Below are 6,748 nucleotides of genomic sequence, written 5' to 3' on the forward strand. Positions count from 1 at the left end.
GACACCTTGCTTTCCGGAGGATCCCCCTTTTTACATTGTTTTTAGCATTTTCAGTTGTTAGGAAGATCATGAGTCTTGTCCCGACATCCCTCATAGTTTAGAGGCTTCATAGACAATTAGTTATTTGTTCTTTAGTCTTTCCATTTTCAGTTGTTTATGTTAAGAGTTGAGTTGCCACTTTGGCTAAGTTGAATGTTTATTTCTAAAACACTCTAAGTTTAGTTTGAGACAATTGAGTTTATATTGCATTTGAATTCTCTTATTAATGCTTAAAGTCTTCCGCTGAGAGTCTAGCCAGGCCAAGGGTTCGCTTGGAGCCATCAATGGTTCTCGAGTTCCGATCCCGCCCAGGGTGTAGGCTCAGGGCATGACAGGGGTTATCAAGCGAAAGCTAGAGTTTATAATCCGCATAAAATGAAATTAGATTCTTGAACGGTAAGTGGTTACTTTATTAGTTATCCAAAGAAATCTAAGGGGTATAGGTTTTACTGTCCAAATCTTAATTTGAGAATTGTTTAGATCGATAATGAAAAACTCATTGAGAATGGTGAATTTAGTGAGAGTGTTGAACGACAATGTCACGCCCCGAGTCTACACCCTGGGCGGGACTGGCACTTGAGAACCATTGTTGGTCCCAAGAGAACCCTTGTCCTGGCTTACTTACTAAGCAAAAGACTTAACTCAACAAAGATAAATCTATGTAATAAACTGGAATATTATAAAGGAACATTCAACTGGCCATTAAGGCAAACTCAAGTATCAACATAAGATAATGACAATGAAAAGACTAAAGAACTAACATTTGACTGTCTATGAAGCCTCTAAACAACTGAGATGGATGTTGGGATAATACCCACGACATCCTAATGAACTGATAATAATACTGAAAGAAATAAAATGGATCCTTCGGTAAGCAAAGAGGCTCACCACAAGACTCTGAGTGCTCAACTGGATCAACGATGCGCTGGATGCTAATCCTGGTTACCTGTGTCTGCATCATACAAGGATGCAAGCCAAATGGCATCAATACATTGAATGTACGAGTATGCGAGAGGAATTCTAAAACAAGACATAAGCTTGAAATGAACTGAAGAACTTACTCGGCTCAACTCAACACAGCTTATCTGAACTCATTTCAATAAAAAGCAATAATGTAAATACAATATAAAGAAAAACTTTTAAAGCATGGATATCAACTCTGTGTATTTAAGAATACAATAGTAACACTGATGTGTATTCAAAGATACAATAAAACTCTGAGATGTATACAATAATACAAAATAATACTATTGTGGGAGTTTCTCTAATCGACAACCATCAGTTAAGAGCTATTGTGATGATATATAATTTTGCCTCACGCTACCAGGGCCATCTTATACCTTGCCGAGGGCATAGAACCTGAACTGCTAAGTGAATCCACTAGTCTTTGCTAAAAAGCACTATTGTAATCATCTAATATAATGACCCTTTTCTAACCATTATGGCTACATGGTTTATACGGGTTGTAAGTTGTCTGAACTCTCCTTCATATCGGTGCTCAATACGACTCTCAAAATATGGTACTAGCTCTTATGTTTAAAAATATACTTCTTTTTGTGATTTGAGATAATTTCTCAAAAACTTAGCTCAAGGGCTATCTTAGAAATCAAAGTTTCCTCCCTTGCTTAATTGTGAAAGCATTTACTCTTTTCTGAAAACTAGCTCAAAGGCTTTTTGGAAATCAAGGTTTCCTTTTCTTGTTTAAATGTGAAAACATTTTAAACTCTTTGGGAATACATAGTCCCCATATACTTTGAAGAAATGAACTTCAATCTTTACTTTTTACTCAACTTGAACTTTAAGTCTTAAAACAACGTTAAAACATTTGGAAAACTCTAAGAACTCTTCTTGACGTGAGTCTTACTTCTCTTGACTTTGATCTTAACTTTCCTTTAATTGGATTATGGATTCAAGGTTCATGATCTCATGTTATGAATAATTTCATGATGTTTAAACATACCTTAGAGTATAGAAATCGATTGGAAAACATAGGTACGTTACTAAGGAACTAGTACAAAAAGAAGTGGGAAAATGGGGTAAACCGGTGTCCCTGGCGCTCTAAGAGGCGCGGGGCGTCAGAGGACAAAGTTCAGATAACCCTGCTTGGGGCTTTGAGAGGGGCTACACCCCAAAGGCCAAAGTTCAGAGAGCCCTGCTTGGGGCTCTTAGAGGGGCGACACCCAGGTCTCTACCCAGGTGCTTCTGACTTTTCTTCTTCGTTTTTTGACTCTAAACCCCTTATTTCGACTTGGTTCTTTCCCCAAACACTTAGAATCAACTACACCATCAGTATATGAAATATTATAATCGAATTCACACCTAAAATCATGGATTCGGATCAAACAACCCCTCAACAATTTCAACGAATCAACAATTCAAAGGAACTTCAACAAACCCATCAAGAACTCAATTTCTAAACTTTCAAAAACTTAAATTCGCTGAAATAAATCATGATTAGCGCGTGGGTGAACTAACCAAACGCTATGTGATCTCACATACCTCGTAGGGATCACCCCTTGACGAAATCCACAAAAGATTCTTGAAGATCTTGGCGATTCTTGATTTTTCTCCTCTTCTTTTCTCTTCTCTCAAAACCCTAACTCTTTATCCAAAAGCATCCAACTAATTACCAAAAATCCAAATAAAATAATTGGGTAAGGAAAAGGCCATAATGCCCTTCTAAAATCCGGATTAGACTTTCCTTAATTGAGTAGCCCAACTTCAAATGGGCATATCTCACTCATATGAACTCGGAATTGCGCAGCCTAGGTGGCATTGGAAAGATAATTCTAAGATCTTTCCTACGGTATCTGGAAGCACACCTAACTCATCCTGATATAGGAGTTATGGTTATTTGAAGTTGACCAAAAACTCAAACTTAACTTAACCAATTTTCCAGATTTTTATTATTTCCGAAAATCGCTCTTTCTAATTCTAGATCTTTCTAGTTACGGGGTGTTACAGACAAAGTGTGGAAATTAATAAGGTTAGGGTAAATATTTCATTACCCATGAATGTACCTATTTTGGCACCAATAACAAATAGTGTTCCTCTTGTTGAAGAACATTTTAACAATGTTGAACAACATTTGGGTGAAACACTTCAAGAAGAAACTAACTCACAAATATCTGACGCAAATGAACCATAAACAATGTCATTAAAAAAATCAATCATTTCAGATGATTATGTGATTTATTTGCAAGAGTTAGATTTTGACATTGGAATTAATAAAGATGTGATTTCATTTTCACAGGCCATAGAAAGCAATGAGTCTGATAAATGGATTGATGCCATGAATGAAGAGTTAAAATCCATGAAATATAACAAAGTCTGGGATCTCGTTCAATTACCAGAAAATTCTAAAAGAATCGGTTGTAGATAGGTCTTCGAGACCAAACACGATTCTAATGGTAATATTGAATGATATAAAGCCAGAATTGTTGTCAAGGGATACACACACAAAAAAGGCATTTATTATAAAGAGACCTTTTCACCGGTCTCAAAAAAAGACTTATTAAGAATTATTTTTTACTTTGGTAGCTCATTATGATTTAGAGTTATACCAAATGGATGTGAAAACAGCCTTTCTTAACGGAGACCTCGAGGAGGATTTTTATATGGACCAACCAGAGGGTTACGAAATTAAAGGAAAAGATAAACGGTGTGTAGTTAAAGAAGTCAATATATGGACTCAAACAAGCCTCACGACAATGGTATATAAAGCTTAATGATACCATAACATCTATTGGATTTAAGTAGATTACCGTTGATCGGTGTATAAACCAAAAGATCAGTGGGAGTAAGTTTATGTTTTTAGTCTTGTATGTGGATGATATTTTACTTGCTGCTAATGATTTAGGCATATTGCATGTGACGAAAGACTTTTCTCTATGAACTTTGAAGTGAAAGATATGGGTGAGGCATCCTATATGATAGGGATAGAAATATTCCGTGATAGATCACAAGAATTATTGAGACTGTCTCAAAAAGGTTATAGCGAAAGAGTTCTAGAGAGATTTGACATGAACGATTGTTCAACAGGAATAGTTCCTATTCAAAAAAAGGATTAATTTAATCTCATTCAAAGCCCAAAGAATGATGTAGAACGAAAAGAAATGGAAACAATTTCTTACTATTCTATTGTTGGAAGTTTGATGTATGTTCAAACATGCACAAGACCGAATGTTTGTTTTGCGGTCGGAATACTAGGAAGATATCAAAGTAACCCTGGAATTGATCACTGGAAAGCAGCTAAAAAAGTTTGTGGCATGTTATGAAGCGACAATTCATGCATTATGGCTGCGAAACTTTATTTCAGGACTTGGGGTTGTCGACACCATTACCAAGCCGCCAAAAATTTATTGTGATAATACTGCAACAGTATTCTTCTCCAAGAACAATAAGTATTCCAAAGGTGCCAAACATATGAAATTAAAGTACTTTACTATCAAGGAAGAAGTTTAGAAACAAAGAGTGTTACTTGAAAATATTAGAACTGATCTTTTGATTGCATATCCGTTAACAAAGGGCTTACAACCAAAGACATTTAATGGACATGTTCAAAGAATGAATCTTGGTTGTACTTATGATTGATACATTTATGATGTTTTTTTCTCTCTGAGCTCAATTATGTATTTCTGATATACATTAATGAATTTCTTGTTTCTCATAATAGTGTATACATTATTATTTTGAGATATTACAAGATAAGTCTCTATGAGATATTATTGTGGATCGTAATGTTATATGCTTTTTATAGCTTATGAACCTAGTATGATAAGTAGCTAATGTAATACTATATGGAAGGAAGTATGTAGCTTAACATTTAAACTGCCATAACTCTTATTAGTAGTTTGTTATATTGTGGTATGCATGATGGACATTATAGAAGAAATTTATTGTATGTACAATTAATGTTGGACAAATTACTTAAGTACACAACATTACTTTACCTATTCTCAATATTTCCCTACTCTTTTACTAAAATACAAAAATCTCTTATTTTCCCCCAATTCAACTTAACCGGATACTTTATTAGTTTAAGTATCCGCCCGTTATTAATTAAAGTATCTGCGCTGCTATATTATGCATCCGCCCGTTAATTTAAGTTTCCGTCCGTTATTAATTAAAGTATCCGTGCCAACAACTTAATAATTTAAGTATCCGCCCTTTATTAATTAAAGTATCCGCGCTGCTATATTATGTATCCGAAAGACACTANTAGCTAATATAGTACTATATGGAAGGAAGTATGTAGCTTAAAATTTATGTACAACTGCCATAACTCACATTAGTAGTTTGTTATATTGTGGTATGCATGATGGACATTATAGAAGAGATTTATTGTATGCACAATTAATGTTTATGAAATATTAATGTTACATGGTCATTGGGCCAAGTGGAAGAATGTAAGAATTATTTCTTACTTATGGCCCAACTTTACTTGTAACCCAAATAATACCATAAATAATATTTAATGAAGAATAGATCTCGTTTATACATTGATTATTTGATGGACGTGCCAGATTAAGTCTTAACCTATATAAATATTGGTCCTCCCCCCACCCATTAGAGTTATCACATATTTTCTACAGTAATTCCATCACTGACGGCTGTTGTAACGTAAGGCTAGGGCAAGGAGATAGAAACCAATTTACGACTATTGCTTCTGCTTTTCTCTGTGATGATGTCTTCCACATCAGGTATGTGCCCCTAACTATCTCTATGTAAGATTATCGTGTTCAAAATCCTAATGTGCATTAAAGTATTTAATTTTACATGAGAACGTTGGAATAGAAAATTTACTTTAGAAAGAATTTTAACAAGCAGATGATTAAAGAAAAAACTGCACACCTTTAGGAAATGTGGAGCATTAATATAGAAATGCAAGTAAACCTAGAAATAGGGTTGTTAAACTTCTTAGGTAATCTCCCTAAAATGTGTAATTAAGTCTTCAAACTTTTAAAATTTTACTATAAACCCTTGAGGTAATTTTAATTTTAATTTTACTATTTACTATTAAATTATTTAGATATTTGATTATTAACTCATCCTAGAACGTGTATTTAGTCTTAATTTAAATTTTACTATTTATTATTTAATTAATTAAATATTTGATTTAGTGTAGGAGTAAAATGGTAATCTAAATTTTCACTTTTGAAGCTTCCCACTTATAATAATATATGATATATGATATATGGAGGTTCAAAAACCTCACTTTTTTCAATGAATTTTGAGTGAGTAAAAGTTGGAAGCTTAACTCATTTGACTAATTCATATTTCACCCATAGTTTACTACAATCAAGATCCGGCTCTTTTCCATTTCTCCTCTCTCCATTTTTCCAAGTTCTTATTTTGATTGAAGACACTTGACATATGGGGAAATAATGACTAAGATTTAATTGATTACATCAATTGTTTAATCATAATTTAAAGAAATACTATTTCATAAGCAAATTAATAATGTCATATTATAATAATATACTATCTTCTCCATAAATACATAATAAACTTTTCTTTATTTTCCTACTTTTTCCCCCCTGTATCTATCTTTCTTCTTATTTTTTTTTTCAATTAAGTTAATCTTTGATTCAAATTGTTTGTGGATCTTTCTCTTTAAAATTAGCTATCATAGAGAATTATATTGACAAACAATTTAAGTATTCTTTTTAAAAAAAGAAAAAAGAAAAAGTGAGGTAAATACTGCTTA

General features: G+C 33.4%; 1 protein-coding gene across 3 annotated transcripts in view; it reads right to left on the bottom strand.

Moving 5' to 3' along the window:
* The window catches only part of LOC125869305 (uncharacterized), a 279,493-nt gene that overhangs the window by 109,354 nt on the left and 163,391 nt on the right, over positions 1 to 6,748 (bottom strand). The window lies entirely within an intron of this gene.

This window comes from Solanum stenotomum, chromosome 6 (genome assembly GCF_019186545.1).
Source record: "Solanum stenotomum isolate F172 chromosome 6, ASM1918654v1, whole genome shotgun sequence".
NCBI classification, from domain to species: Eukaryota; Viridiplantae; Streptophyta; class Magnoliopsida; order Solanales; family Solanaceae; genus Solanum; species Solanum stenotomum.